The sequence below is a fragment of the Tursiops truncatus genome, chromosome 3, assembly GCF_011762595.2.
Source record: "Tursiops truncatus isolate mTurTru1 chromosome 3, mTurTru1.mat.Y, whole genome shotgun sequence".
In the NCBI taxonomy this organism is placed as follows: Eukaryota; Metazoa; Chordata; class Mammalia; order Artiodactyla; family Delphinidae; genus Tursiops; species Tursiops truncatus.
Window position 1 is genome coordinate 29,034,585 of NC_047036.1, and position 15,671 is coordinate 29,050,255.

Consider the following 15,671-nt stretch of genomic DNA (forward strand, 5'->3'; position numbering starts at 1 on the left):
ATTCTGCATTCCATCATATTTCCCTAGGTGGAATTTTGAGAACGGCATACTCTTGTTTGCATATCTTTCTAGCAAGACTGAGCTTGCCCCAGAAGGTCTACTTAAAATATTGTAATACTTCTTCAATACACATTTTGGAATGATAAACTTTTTACTTCTCATTTTGATGAGGAGAGACTCAGATAGGGGGTAGCCAAGAAGCTTGCCCTGTGTTTTAATATATAAAACAGGAAAAATTAATTTTGAAACAAATCAAAGACATAGGTCAAAGTTATGAGTCTGAACCCTCTTTGTCCTTCATCCCATTGTGATCTTATATGCTCGTATAAAAGTTAATGTAGTAAAAAGTAATGAATTAATAACCATGACAAAACTGAACATTAAGTAATACTTAGTTGTAAAGTCAAAAGTATTAAGGGATAAGTGAAAACAGACGAATCTGTGGACACTGAGACATCACATCCCATTAGGAAGGCCAGCCACCTAATGTTTACATGATCAGTATAATTAATCATTTATCATAAAAATTACTCATTTATTAAATATTTTTTAAAACTTTCTTTTAAAAACGTATTATTTGATTTTACCATTGTATCAGTATTTTAATCAAAGAAACTATGTCTGAAGTTTAAAGAGTCACAGACGGGCTTCCCTGGTGGTGCAGTGGTTGAGAGTCCTCCTGCTGATACAGGGGACACGGGTTCGTGCCCCGGTCCAGAAAGATCCCACATGCCGCAGAGCGGCTGGGCCCGTGAGCCATGGCCACTGAGCCTGCGCGTCTGGAGCCTGTGCTCTGCAATGGGAGAGGCCACAACAGTGAGAGGCCCGCGTACCACCAAAAAAAAAAAAAAAAAAAAGGAGTCACAGACATCAATTCCTCTAACAAAGCTAATTTTCACAGCTATTCCATAGAGATTTTATTAACTTCATTAATTGGATGACGATGAGGATCAATATATATACCAGTTCCTGCTTCACAAAATTAGGCGGAAGGAAAACTTTCCTCACATGAATAAAGCTGAGAGAGCTTCTCTTTTTCTATTTTCTTCTTGTCACTCTGCTGAGACTATGGGAAGGTACAGGTGATAATGACTGGAGTTGCTAATACAACTGAGCCACTTTTCCCAGTTGGCATGGCCACTGTGAGTGACTATATGGTCTAGCTCATGGCCTTTGACTTCCAGTTTCTATGTGCTCAGATAACAGAAGTTGGTATGGCCCTGAATCTTGCTCTCACTCTGGTCCTCTCTACGTTCTTGCTTACATGAGGTAGGATGGATAAGTTATCCTAATGGGCTAGTCATTGTGTTTCCTCTTTGCTCATTTTGAACATCACTTGGACCCTAGGGAGCTTGCATTACTTTAGGATTGAAAGCAGACCTAGGGACTTGGAAAAGAGAGAGCTGCTTGGTCCTTAAGCCCAAGCTGCATTTTCCAGCTTTATGGGGGATTCTTATATTATGGTATCAGGCAGTAGTCTAGTTCACAGTAAAGTGATGATTTCATTTCCCATTTGTCATTGTCCCACTGAGTATATAAATCCCAGTGGACCCTCCCAGAGAGAAGAGGGCATCAGACCCACAGTAGAAATTAGCTACTTCTAGATCTTCTGGCCTTTTATAACATCCTGACATCCCCTCACCCCTCAGCTTTAAAAGAGATACAGATCTACTGCCAATATCCAGGATTCCTATGCCTTATTTGAATATGCCAAAACATGGCCCAGGTGGGTACCGAAAGAAGAAAGGATTTTAGATGGCAAGCCTCTAGTATATTCTACATTTAGAGAGTGGAGATGGGTTAGCTGGCCTGCAGGGGCAGGAAAGATAAATATGGACTCTGGTTAAAAATGGCATAAAATGATTGAGGTCTTTACTTCTAACATTTCATATAGTTATAGTTTAAGTCAAGAAGACCAAGCTGTGGCCTGAAACTAGCCTGTCACTTAAGCAAACAACCTTTAATTTCAAATTCGAAATTCCTTTTTCTATGCATTAGAAATCAACACCAACACAATTTAGTAGTTGAAAACAGTTGGCTTGTTTTCACAAACATAAATGTTAAAGTTCTTGGTAAAAATAGTTTTGCTCTAGAACAGATTATGGAACAATGTCCTATTTAGAAAAGCCTTCTGCATAAGTAGCCAACAGTGTTTTTATGCTCTCATTCACCAGTTTTTGCTTACCTCTTAGATAATCCTCTTTTGAGCCTGTACTTAGCCTTTTCATGGATCCAGGCACCCAAAGCTATTACCTTCATTCTACAGTCCAATCCTAGCAACAGCAATAATATTCTCTAAGTTTATTTTTGGCATCATTTAACTCAATCAGTTTATTAAGTTTTGACAAAATGAAATTAGGTAAATACATTTTAGCAACCTGAGATCAAGTTATTCATGACCAGAAAAAGCTATGGTTAATATTAGTGCTAAAGAAATAGTCAGTGCTATGTGAGACATGGAGCAGGGAAAGGAAAGCATAGTCTCTGCATATGGGGATTGTGGGCATTTGTTGGTGTTTTCTTCTATTGCTGTAAAAGAAATTACTTCAAAATTTAGCATCTTAAAACAGCCATTTGATTTTGCCAATAATTTTGTGGTCCAGAATTCAGGAAGAGCTCAGAACGTTCTTACTTATGGCCTCACATGCTGTTACAGTCATATGTTGGCTGGGGCTCTGGGCATCTAAATACTTGACTGCAACAAACGTCAACATGACTCACTCACAGGGCTCTCAGCTGGGCTGTCACCCAGAGCAATGTAACAAGGCCTCTTTGTATACCCTGGGTTTCTTGCAGTGTGAAAACTGAGTTTCAAGAGGGGAGACCCAACGTGAAATATCTAGACAGCCTAGATTCCAAGAGGTAGGGCAGGAGCTGCACGGTTTCTTTGGATCTAGCCCTGGACTGCACAAGTGTCACTTTCCCTGAATTCTATTGGTTGTAAGGTCACCCCAGCTGCAAAGAGAGGGGCATTAGACCTCGCCTTTTGAAAGGAGGAATATCAAAGAATTTATGACATCTTAATCTGCCAAGTATTGCTCAGTTAGCTACCTAAAAGCCAGCTTCTAGAATGGTCACAGGAACCCCTCTCAGAAAAGATACACCAACTGTGGAAGAACTTGTTTCAGAGATTTTTACCTCTCTACTCCTTATAGGCTGAGTAGAGTAATTATTTCCACTGGGATCATAGGAAGAAAATAATCCTATTTTTCCCTGTTATTCTGTTTACAGGTGTATACATAGTGAAATTCTTGGAAAGATTGAAAAGATTGTTTTATTAGCATTGATTTCCAGGTGAAAATTTTCCATCTGCTCTTTTAAACCAGGGGTATTATTTTCCACCAGATGTGTTCAGTGTAAGTTGTCAAATAGTGTCATGTTATATTTCTGAATTGTTTTAGTCGAAATATTCATATTTTTTAAAAGCATAGTTTTGACAGAACCCATCTTCACTAGAAAGAAGTCCTGGCAGCAGAAAATGTCACCCATAAATTGTGATGTAGTAATTGCTTATGTACAGGAACTTATGTTTTTGTGTGATATAGAAAGAAGAAATCTTATCACTTGAAAAATATATCTAGTTTTGACAGGTATACTTAAACAGTTGTCTGTGATTTGTTTTTCCACCTTTGAATTTTCCAGGGAAACTTCAGCTTTGTCTTGATTTGTTTGGTTTAAAATCATGCAGCCACACTTGTCCCCAGTCAGTCAAAGAAAAAAAAGTTTGTTTCAAGCTGGGCAGAAAAGTACTATAATAGTTGTTTTTACCTTTAAGGTCAGATTTAAATAGGGTTCAACAAGTACAAAACAACAAAAAGTGGAGGAAGATTGAAAGAACTTATTCTCATCACTCTTGGCCCAGTGATTCTCAAATGTTAACGTGCATATGAATCTTTTGGAAAACTTAACCCATGGATTCTCAATCTGTGGGTCTAAAATGGGGGCTGAAGATTTTGCATTTTCAAAAACTCCCTGGAGACAGCCATGCCACTGGTTAACAGACCACATCTGGAGCATCAAAGGGGTGCATTGACGTAGCAATAATTAGATTTGACTGGGAGGGAGACATTGGGAAAGAGAACTGGCAGAGACTCACTCCCTGTTTAGATGGACTGCCAAGAGTCACACATTTTAATGTATTTAAAAATCTTAAACTTTTTGATTTTTAAAAAGCCAATTAATCCTTATTAATGGTAAAATATATGGAAATACATATGGAAATACAGGCAGGTTTTATGAGTTTTCATGAAACAAATTAGGTAAAATATAAAGCATTGCATGCACTCATAATTGCAGTTAAAGGCATGATAAAAAATAATTCAAACCATTAGTAGAGCTGAGGAAGAAAATCCATTTTCCCAAGAAGAAAAACAAAGCGGATAACAATGGCTTTGATTAATATGGAAAATAACAGTATTTAAAATGCTAATATTACTTATAATGGATTTTGGTAAGTTTTTGAACCAATGATAATAGTTTTATAGACATAGAAATAAGGATTTTATCCTTATATGTCCTTCCCTTAAAATATGTATTCTACAAAGATGAGATATGAAATAAAGCATAATGAGAGAAACAAAACTAACAAACACAAAACACCCCAAAAGCTATTGTTAACTTTTTGGTATCTCTTTCCAGACTTTTAAAAAAAAAAATCAACATATAGTTTTTTAAAAATTCAAAAATGTTTTTTTACTGATAGGTTAGATGATTCTTTTTTTGCTTAGTACCTCATTAGCATTCCATGTTAAATATGTTTGTACATTTTTAGTAGCTTTGTAATGCTCTATCATGTAGTTATTTTACAATTTATTCAATAATCCCTGTATAAGTTGCTTCTATTTTTCACTATTTTGTAACACCACAATTAACATTTTAAATGCTCGTTTTTGCCCTCGCTGTCCATTTTTTCTTAGGAAAAACTTTTGTGAATTGTATAACTAGTTCAAATGGTGTGTATGTTTCTAGTGTCTTTGCGTACATCATTTCAGAAAGACAAAGACAAATTGTTTTCCTGAAGTGTACAAAATTTTGCTCCCTCCAGCTCACTTACTGTCTTAACCTCTGCCAATTTGCCATTTGATAAATGAGACTTCTCGTGCTAGCAAAGTTGCATGATAAAGCCACGCTCATACACAGTTAATGGAAGAGTAAATCAGAACAATATTCCTGGAAAACAATTTTTAGCTGAGTGTTAAGAGTCTTGAGAATGTCCACACCCTTTGACCTATTTCTGAGAATTTATCCTAAAGCAACAACTCAAAATGTGGAGACATAATTGTACATGCGAACATTTATACATTTATTTTTTTAATAGCAGAATCTTGTAAACATACTTCTCTAAAAGAAATAAACTATGTAATTATGTCATATGTATTAAAATTATTAAGCAAGGATTAAAATAATGTTTACAAAGAGTATGAAGTATGCATACAAAAATGCTGGGTGGAAGGGAACATACCCAGATCATTACAGAATGGCTGCCTGTGAATGGTGAGGTTCATGTTGCCCAACTCAAGAAAGTGCCATTTACATAGAATCAATATAAGTGTCACCCCCTGGAGTTGTACAGTGAAATAACACTGGTGCAACTCTTGAACTTTTTATTCTCTTTGACTAGCGGGCACAGGTCCCCTTCTGGCTAACGTGAAGGGATACCCAAAGGGAATTTTCATGAGGAAGACACAAAAAGACTAACAGCCAAACAAGAAGATGCTTACTGAATGTCCAAAATTAAAGAGCGAAACATCAGTACCAGAAGTGTTCTGCCAGATATTGGGAAACAAAATATAGAATCAGAGAAACAGCACTATAATGTGGGATGGCTTCACTACTTATTAATACTAAGAATAATTAACACTATAAAATAATGGAACTAGTGTGATACTTCAGACCACATATTCAGCTCAATCTCTATTTAAGACTGTATTTCATCTGACTGTAGAAAACCTAGTCTGATCAATTCAGGGTATATAGGTTTTGCTTCCATTATTTCTTGTATGAACTCAGTGAAATCAGGGCTTCCTCCTTTAATCCCACTGTTCCTCTTCTCCCCAAAAGACTCCTAAACTGTAGCTCATGCACTGTCCTACCATCACTAGGAGAAGGGTTTCTGGTGCCTAGTCATCAGTGTCTGTCCCATCTGGTTTCCTCCACTGAGTCTCAATGTATTTGCTATAATAGCTCCTTCTCTCTCTGCTCTGCAGAAACCAGCCTATGAAGAACTGTGTTCTCCTCAACCTTGGGAGACCACTCCCAAACTGCAGCTCACTCTCAGCCACCTCCTCCCAACACACAGAAGCTGGAGAGAAATTTTGTTCATTCTTCTGCTCTTTTTTGGGTTGTGTATATTGTGGGTGGGGCGAGGTTATGGGGAGAGAGCCTCAGCCCTCTCTGCCTGAACATTTTATGTTACCATTTCTCCTCTATGGCTGCTTCAGCATGCTTGGGTGTGAGGGAACAGGGAGGAGTGGAAGGGGCTACCCAAGAAGTCTGGAATTTTTGGGGGGTCCACAAAAGAAGTGAGGTATTCTCAGATCACAGATTCCCAAATGCATGCAAAGGTTTTATCATTTACCTCACTCACAACAGGGACTCAGCCTCAGGCAAGAGATAGAGGGGCAGGGTATAGGGACTCCCCCGTTTGTGTTTCCTTATTCATCCCCCTTTTACCCCCAAGCTAGTAAGGTCTTTATCTAGTTTGTGGTTGCAAGACCATCGGGCATCTCTCTCTCTCTCTCTCTCTCTCTCTCTCTCTCTCTCTCTCTCTCTCTCTCTCTCTCTCTCTCTCTCTCTCTCCCTCTCTCTCTCTCTCTCTCTCTCTCTCTCTCTCTCCATATATATATATATATATATCAGGCCATTGCAAGTCAAAAGCCTTGACTTTGAACTACTGTTACTGAACCAAACTTGGGTCTACTTGCCCCCCACTCAGCCAAGCCTATCTACTGACACTGGGTTATGGTGAAGGAAGGTACAGTGTTTATTGCAGGGCATCAAGCAAGGAGAATGGGCAGCTCATGCTCAAAAGACCTGAACTCCCTGATGACTTTCAGAAAAGGGTCTTTAAGGGCAACACTTGGGGTGAGGGTTGCAGCTGGTGGACTTTCTTCTGATTGGTTGGTGGTGAGGTAAGAGGTAATGGGGTGATGTTCCAGGAATCTTAATCATCAAACCTCTGGTTCCAGTCTGGCGTCTATGTGCTAGTGGTCAGCGTGTAGTCACCATCCTCCACCTGGGTGAGGGGTCTTAGTTTCTGCAGAACAACTCAAAGATATATGGCAGATTGTAGTGCATATCCCTTGAGGAACTAGGACTCTTTTATTTTTTTATTGTTTAAGCTATCATTCCTTTTCTTGCTTGATTGCTTTTCCTTTGTTTCTGCATTCCCTCACTTCCCTAATTAATAACTGCTTAGTCTGCTCTTTGGAAGTCAGGGAAGACCTAGGAGACTAATGCCTTTTTCTACAAACATGAAATGTGGGGCACAAAGGTGCTTTGTACCAGGAGGGTCCCACAGGGCCCTTTCAGTTTTAATCCCCACTTTTCTTTAACACTCTTCAGTCCTGAGGGGAATAGGGGTAAGACAAGAAAGGGAATAAAGTTTTGGATAGAGAGATTAATTATAAACTCATCAGAGGAACTCAGTTTTAGGAGGACTTATTTCACTACTACTGGACCTGAAGACAAGAGTTTGATTCCTTAGGTCTCCCTGCATGTGTGGGGATCTTCTCTTCAATGATTCTCACTGTTGTCCGGGAGAATCCTGTTTTACAGGCCCAGGTAAAATTCAACACTGTCAGCCAGTCCCAAAACAGTGGCTGCCATAGAATAGGCACCCAACAATTATTTGTTGAATAAATGAATGAATACCCCTTAGGCAAGGAGGTAAGTGAAAGGACAACCAAGGAATAGAAAGGAATGGGAAAGAAGACTTATAATGTTCTCCTTGAAAATCTTTTTCAAAGCTTCCTTCAGAAACGAAACTGACTTTGTCCTCAGGTGTTACGAATTCATTATTAAACTCTCTAGAAAAGTTTGCTCTTGAAAGAATCAGGGGCGTGCCCATAACCTGCATAATCCTTGTATTTCTTTTTTTTTTTTTTTTTTCCTCCAGACCGGGGCACGAACCCGTGTCCCCTGCATCAGCAGGTGGACTCTCAACCACTGCGCCACCAGGGAAGCCCAATCCTTGTATTTCTTATGCTTCGTTCCAGAGGCTGCTTAAAAATTTATACATACAAAACACTTCACGAGCACTCAGCAGAGATGTCACTTTCAAAGTACAAGTATTCAATTCAAGTTCCTCTCCCAATGAAAGCAAATATACCTATTTAACTTTTCCCTACTGTTCTTTTTTTTTTAAAAAGATTTTTTTTTTTTTTTGATGTAGACCATTTTTAAAGTCTTTATTGAATTTGTTACAATATTGCTCCTGTTTTATGTTTAGGTTTTTTGGCCACAAGGCATGTGGGAATCCTAGCTCCCTGACCAGGGATTGAACCTGCACCTCCTGCATTAGAAGGCAAAGTCTTAACCACTGGACTGTCAGGGAAGTCCCTCCCTATTGTTCTTAAAGAGGAATAGAAGGAAGACAAGCCACTCCCTAGTACATAGCATCAGCATTCTTTTATATAATACCACCGAGAAGAAATCAGCTTGGAACTTTTGGAAGGCTGTGTTCCTCTACTTTGCTTCTAGAAGAAGCCTTCCGATTATAATCATTATCTGTACATTTACTGAATTCCTACTACGGGAAGTGTGCATACTAGAAAGTTCATCTTTCTCCAAACGTTTAATCCTGCCATTCTGGAGTTATATCATAAGCTTAAAGATGGTGACTTGATCCTGTATTGGGGTGGAAAAGACAATAGGCACTTTGTGTTCAGAGAATAATTCCTCCTACCTCAACTATCTAAAGCTACATAGAAACAAAGGGATTTCCGTTGCAACTCTGAAGTTTAGCTATTGTGATGCATTTAACTATAGGAAATTAAATTGTGTCTGACCTTAAAATATTAAGCCCAGTATTCACTTCTGAATATACAATGGTTAAAAGTCTTTGTTGTTTAAAATATATATATATATATAAAACCGTACGTGCCAAACTGTGAGTTATACCTTTAATATATATTAGCAAGGCCCAATTTTTGAACAAGATTAGTTAAATAAATAGTACATTTAATTAAAATTTAATTATTATAAAATACTTAACAAGGGTGTTTTCAAAAGCATTTGGACTTCTTAATGAGATTAGAACAGATTAATATAAATGCCAGGGTAAATCAAAGTTCACTTTTTTCAAATTTAATTAAATTTCCCCTGGAAAGAAAAATGTGTCATGACTTAAAAAAAAAAAAGTCTCTGCCTTCTTTGGATCTCAGAATATTTCAAATACATTTTTTCAGTGCATTGGGACAGCATTTGGAAATGATCTAGTAACGGAAAATGGTGTGATGTGCGTGATTTGAACACACTGCCATCAAGCGGTGGTGGTAATTTTTTATAACTAGAGGAGTAGTTGCTTGGGTTCAGAGGGTGGTGCCTCTGGCCCTGAGGAAGTCAGCTAGCAGGGGCAAAGCCTCCTTCGGCCCTTCACACGACGCTCAGTCTCCGTGAAACAGTTCTCCTGAGAGGGTGTTTGGCCCAAACCCAAGCCCTGCCCCCTCATTTAAAGCCTCTTTGGCTCCTTGAGCTTTGACGACTTGCTGTGGGGTCTGTCTATGCCCACTCATTCTAACCCCAAAGGCTGCTGTCTGTTTTTCCTACTTAGCAACTCACTCCGATCTGCTCCCCCATGTTGTGTTTGCTTCACAGCCCCGGCCCTTGTTTTTTCCTGGTGTCTAACCTGGGCAGCTCTGGTTATACTTATTTGCTAATTCAACATGTATATGGCACACACTGTGGTCCAGGCACTGTGCTAAGCACTTATCAAGTAGTCACGAATATTAATCACTTTTTCATCATGGCAACCGCATGGCAGAGTCGCTATTGTTATCAACCCCATTTTATAGATGAAGAAACTAAGTAACTTGAAAGACTAGGATTCAACCCAGCCAGGCTGATTCCAGAATCTCTGCTCTGAACCTTTACAGCCTCCACTACCATTCCCATCCAGAATTGGAGGACAGGGCAACATGTTCTGAACTGTAAACTTTAAACAATGTACACAGATGCCACACATACAACAACCCAGACATTTAAAACACTCAGATTCATGGAGCATTAAGCAAATAGTATATTTTAAGACAAGCAGTAAGAGTGCCTTATAAAGCATTAAAAATCTAGAGTCCAGTTTGATTCCTTTCGCACTTATCCTTAACTCTTCTTTTATTTTATTCATCCCAGACTAATCTCATACATGATTTTGAATTAAAGAGCTTATTTGTTAGTGACATTGAGTCTAAACAATTATGGAGGTTGGGAGAAATTTTCCAAGTGCTTTATCTTCCTTTTTGGGGTTAGCTCAGCATCTAAGTGCCTCTTATCCTTTTCTCTGGATTTTAGGTTCATTTATTTTCTATTTTTCTTCTTTGCTATAGAAGGAACTACTTAAAGCTGTGGTTCTCAAATTTTTGATCTCAGGAACTCTTTACATTCTTTAACATTATAAAGAAATTTTGTTCATGTGGATTAGTATCTATCAATATTTATCACCTTTGAAATTAAAATGGAGAATTATTCACTTACTATATATGTTAGTTATTAACATATATATCAAAATAAATTAAATATATAATAAATGTATATAATTCTTAGTTTAATTTCAATATAATTATTATTTATATAATAAATATATAAATACTACATTAAAATTATGTATAGTACATTAATATATATTATAATAATAAACCCTTGACATATTAACATAAATAACATATTTTTATAAAAAACATATGTTCAAAGCCAGAAATACTTTGTGGGAAGAATGGCATTGTTTTGCATTCTTGTAAATGTCTTTAACTTTTGGTTTAACAGAAGACAGCTAGATTCTAACGTCTGCTTCCATATTCAAGCTGCTGTGACATTACATGTCATATAGTTCTGGAAAACTCCATTGTACACTCATGGGAGAATGAGAATGAAAGAGGTAAATAATGTTTTAGTATTATTAGGAAAATAATTTTGACTTTACAGACCCCTTGGAAGGGTCTCTGACAATACACTGAGAACCACTGGTTTAGAGAGAACAGATAGGAGAGAGGGGAGAAAAAGTAGGTCCACTGGTATCCTGTTCCCAGCTGTCATTCATCTTTTTACAATGTGGCAAAAGGGAAGGAGCAAGACAGAGTGAAGGAAGACTTTTCTACATTATGAGCAAAAACGCACTGTGAATTTTTTCTCTAACTTTGAAAAAGAAAGATTCTTATTTTATTCTCATTGTAAGAAAAATGAAAGAGCCTGCCCGACTATTTTTTCAGACCAGAGTCTCGAGTAATTGAACACAATACTGATGTAACAAGACAATTGTCAGTCACTTTGCCCTAGGAACACTTAGCAGCAACTTGGAACTTCTATAAAGCCCCTTGGAAGAGAGTTATAAATTTTACTGAAAATATTGTAAAGAGAGGAAAGGTTTTGGGTCTTAGTGCTGAGAATTTAGTTATGAACTAATGGTGACCACACTCGAAGGAAATAATAGTAGCTAGAGAGTCATCTTTACTGTAAATGTTACACTACTACCATTACCACCACCATCACTGCTACTACTAACCATAATAATAGTGTTGTGCACTGTGTAGATGTAACTCACTGTTTCACTTTCCAGGCTCCCAAGCAGGCACTAGCGGTCCGTCTGACAATGGTCTCTATATGCTGAATTTTCTATCAGGCAAAGTGTTGCTTCCCCAAGAGCCCTGGAAAAGTAGAATCCCAGAAGAGCTGGGTGTGACTCTTCCTCCAGCTTCTTCATTTTACATTAATTAAGTATTAATCAAGGTCCAGAAGAGCAAAGTGAATCACCCAAGTGACACAATATCTAGTCATTTAAATAAAAAGAACTAGAAAACAGATCTCCAGACCCTAAGTAGATAACATATGTTTCCGTTACCTCTTTACAATTAAATAACTATAATAATAACTCACAGTCACTGAGACCCTACTATAGGCATGCACATCTTTAATTTGATCAGCTCCATTTTTAAAAATAATTTCAATTCTAACACATTATTTCTTTTCTTTTTAAAAAAACATTTCTAATTTCCAGTTTCTTGAGAAAGGCCTAGGCACATTGATTTCCAAATTTTTTATTTTCTAATATCTATATTTAAGAAAGTAAATTTTCTGGTAAATATTGTTTTAGTTACAGTCCACAATTTTTTATATGTAGTTCTTCAAGTGCTTCTCAGTTCCAAATATTTTGTAATTTGTGTTGTGATTTTGTCCCTGATGCACTGATTAAATAGAAGTGTGTGCATGTGTGTGTGTGTGTGTACGTGTACACCTCTGGTTAATTTTCAAGTACATATTATGTGAGGAAAGGGTTTATTTGTTTGGATTTTTGTTTATTTTTTATCACCCAAAGTCCACAGTTTACATTAGGGTTCATTTTTTTGTGTTGTACATTGAATGAGTTTTGATAAATACATAATGTCATGTATCCACCATTACAGTATCAGAGTATTTTCACTGCCTCCAAAATCCTCTGTGCTCCACTTATTCATCCTTCCTTCCCCCTAAACCCCTGACAACCACTGATCTTTATACTGTCTCCATAGTTTTGCCTTTTCCAGAATGTATTATTGTTGGATCATGTCATGTTTTACTGCCTTTCATTTGTTTTTATGTTAGTTTTGTTTGTTTGTTTCAGTTCTGGCACCACACAGGCTGTATAAATGAAAATCTGACACATAGTATTGTCTTAAAGCTTTGGGAGTTTTTTGGTTGTTGTTGTTGTTTTTTTTTTTTTTTTTTTTTTGGATGACTTTGCCCGCATCTCCAGCTGTCTGAAAGATTAAAAAACACAAAAACATGTAAGTTTTCTCAGCATTTCTCTGAGGTGGTGGTTGGAATCTTCTAGCCCATGAGGGAGTACTTTGAGGCTACTGGCTTTATGTCAGTGGCTCAGATTCAGTTCTTCCACTTTGCAGAAGCTTTAGAACCCTAAATTTGGTTAAACCAACTTACCTCTGGGCGCTAAACTGTCAATAGATTTACAGGTTTGGAGCGGAATGCATGGTCAGATGGTACATTCACTGAGGAACAGTGAGAAGTTACAAGGATTCATATTATATAAAGGAATTCGGTCACTTGGCATACCTTTCCTGTTGTTGATAATAATTACATGATTGATGTTTTTGGCAAAAGGAAATCACCATATCAAATTTTCCATCTTTGGTTTTCTCCCTCATTAGCTATTTCCGTAATATGAGTAAGGCGTCGAGAAAAATGCCAAGTCAACATCAAATTGTAACTGGGTGAATTTTTAAACAACTAACAGCTTTTTCTCCATTGGGGTTCTTGACTTTTACCTCTCTTGCCACATCTTCCACTCTTGTATTTGTGGCTATAATGGAGAAGGAGATATATTACATCATTCATCTTTGAGTTTCTCTGCCCATTCCTTGTCAGAAGGTTCTTTTCGTTCACTTTCTGCCCCACACCCCATGCAGTCGTTCATGGTAGTTCAAAGTGGATATCAATTCTGGGAGTCCTAATATTGGGTTGGTCAAAAAATTCGTTTGGGTTTTTCCATAACATCATAAAGAAAAACCTGAAAGAATTTTTGGCCAACCCAATATTATATTTTAATCAGAATTTGTTTGATTTTTCCCTTACGTAGCATCTTTTGACCCCAGATTTCACCCTAAAGATCAGACTTAATCTTATGTAAATTTCACAAGGAATAAAAGTTTGTCTGTCCTTCCCTTTATCAGTCCCCACTTCCATTTCCAGGATTACTATCTCTTTCATGACACTCAGCTCATCTACAACTTCCTGCATCCCATTTTCTGCTAATCTTTTTTAAGAAATTAACATAAAACTATGGTGTAAGTGGAATAAGGTATAAGATGTGATCCCTTAAGTTGCCAACGGTCTTCGGGTTAACAGAGGGCTCCTGATTTCTAAAAACTTTAAATACTTAAAGAAAAGCAGCTTTTAGAATTATATGATAGACATTGGGCTTATATTTTAACAGGCTTCTTATGTAATGTTAGTCTATTCTGTGCTTCCAAATACTCATGCATTTTCAACCTGTACTAGAAATAAGCACAGTAATTTCTTCTCTTTCCATTTTTTATGCAAGGTTTTATACACACACACATATAAATATATATGTATATGTATACACATATCAAAGAATATGGTATGGAAATTGCTAGTAGCTAGCATGAAGAGACAAAGATAGAATCCATTCTTTGGATATGACTTCCTGATACAGCATATTTTCATTTTCTACTGACAATTTATTTAAATTCATATGCAGTAGACTTATCCTCATGAACATCTTGTCAGAATAAAAATTCCACCTTGACTAACGAAATAATGTTACTTTCAAAGCAATGGAACTTAATATAATTATTGGTCTTCACATCATCACAATTTTAGCATACATTACAATCATTAATTTCCTGATGCTGTTAAAATCCTGCCTTGTCTTTGGAGACACCCTAAGTATCTTTAATAGGAATTATTTGGCAAGCCAGCAGGAATTTAATATAAGCAGAGATCCATCTGGTAGATATATCAAATTATTAATAGCACTTGGACACTGAGTTCCACTTTTCAAAAACTAATTAAGCATAAAAAATCAATTCCTTAACAAATATTGATGTGTTTTCATTATAACTTCATCACAGTTGCCTTCCTCACATCTGAGTGGTTTGGAATAAATAAAATTTTTGAAGACCTGTTATTAACTTGGTGAAATACCGTAGATGATAACTAAGTAAGAACACTGAAGTTAACCTCATGCTTCATTTAAATGTCTGGATCTATTTTGCATGCCTCTAGCCAGTCTCCTCAAACTTTTAGAGGATTTGACAGTTTAATCACATGCTTAGATCAGATATGTAAGAATATGTATGGAAATTGCTAGTAGCCAGAGCAACTACAGGCCTTACTTTGGATTGGACTTCCTGATGCAATTCAAAATAGCATGATTTAAAGCATCCAGTTTAGTAGTACAAGAAGTCAGCTGTCTCCAAGGTGGCACATAACCTGAAGGCAAACTGTTTTCTCCTTGGGGATTTGACTTATTAAAGGCTATTGTCTCCTACAATGTGGAATTTTGTGGAATGCTCAGGTAAAGTTTGTGGCTGTGGTGTCTATTGATCCTATAGAAGACCTTCAAATGCTATGAAAGTTTGTATCTTCATGTAGGCCTTAAGAATATTCCCCCCAACATTTAACCCTCTATTTATTCTTTTGAAGGACATAGAAAGATAGATAATACTCAAAAAAAAAGAAACTGGCTAAGTCTGAAAAAAGTACCCACAGATACTTTGCCTTTAACATGTACACACACACACACACACACACACACATAAACCTCCCAGCTCTCCAGCATTCCAATGTGGCAAGGTTGCAAATACCATGGAGACTGAGGATCCAGATTCAAGTGGTACCTAGGTATCAGGTGCTGGGACAGAGTTTGGCAACAATAGGTCCAATCTAAAAAGACATTCACAAGTCTATTATAACATACTGTGGGTTTTTCATAAAGTCTATTC

At 37.2% G+C, this 15,671-nt stretch overlaps 1 long non-coding RNA gene across 6 annotated transcripts in view; it reads right to left on the reverse strand.

Annotated features, from left to right (window-relative positions):
• LOC109549138 (uncharacterized) overlaps positions 1 to 15,671 on the reverse strand; it is a 65,586-nt gene that overhangs the window by 38,973 nt on the left and 10,942 nt on the right. For 2 of the 6 annotated variants that reach the window (XR_004525759.2, XR_004525763.2), the window contains exon 2: positions 11,753 to 11,855. The exons of the other annotated variants lie outside the window; for them this stretch is intronic. This is a non-coding gene — a long non-coding RNA (uncharacterized lncRNA). The remainder of the gene's footprint in view (positions 1 to 11,752; positions 11,856 to 15,671) is intronic. 6 annotated transcript variants of the gene reach the window in all.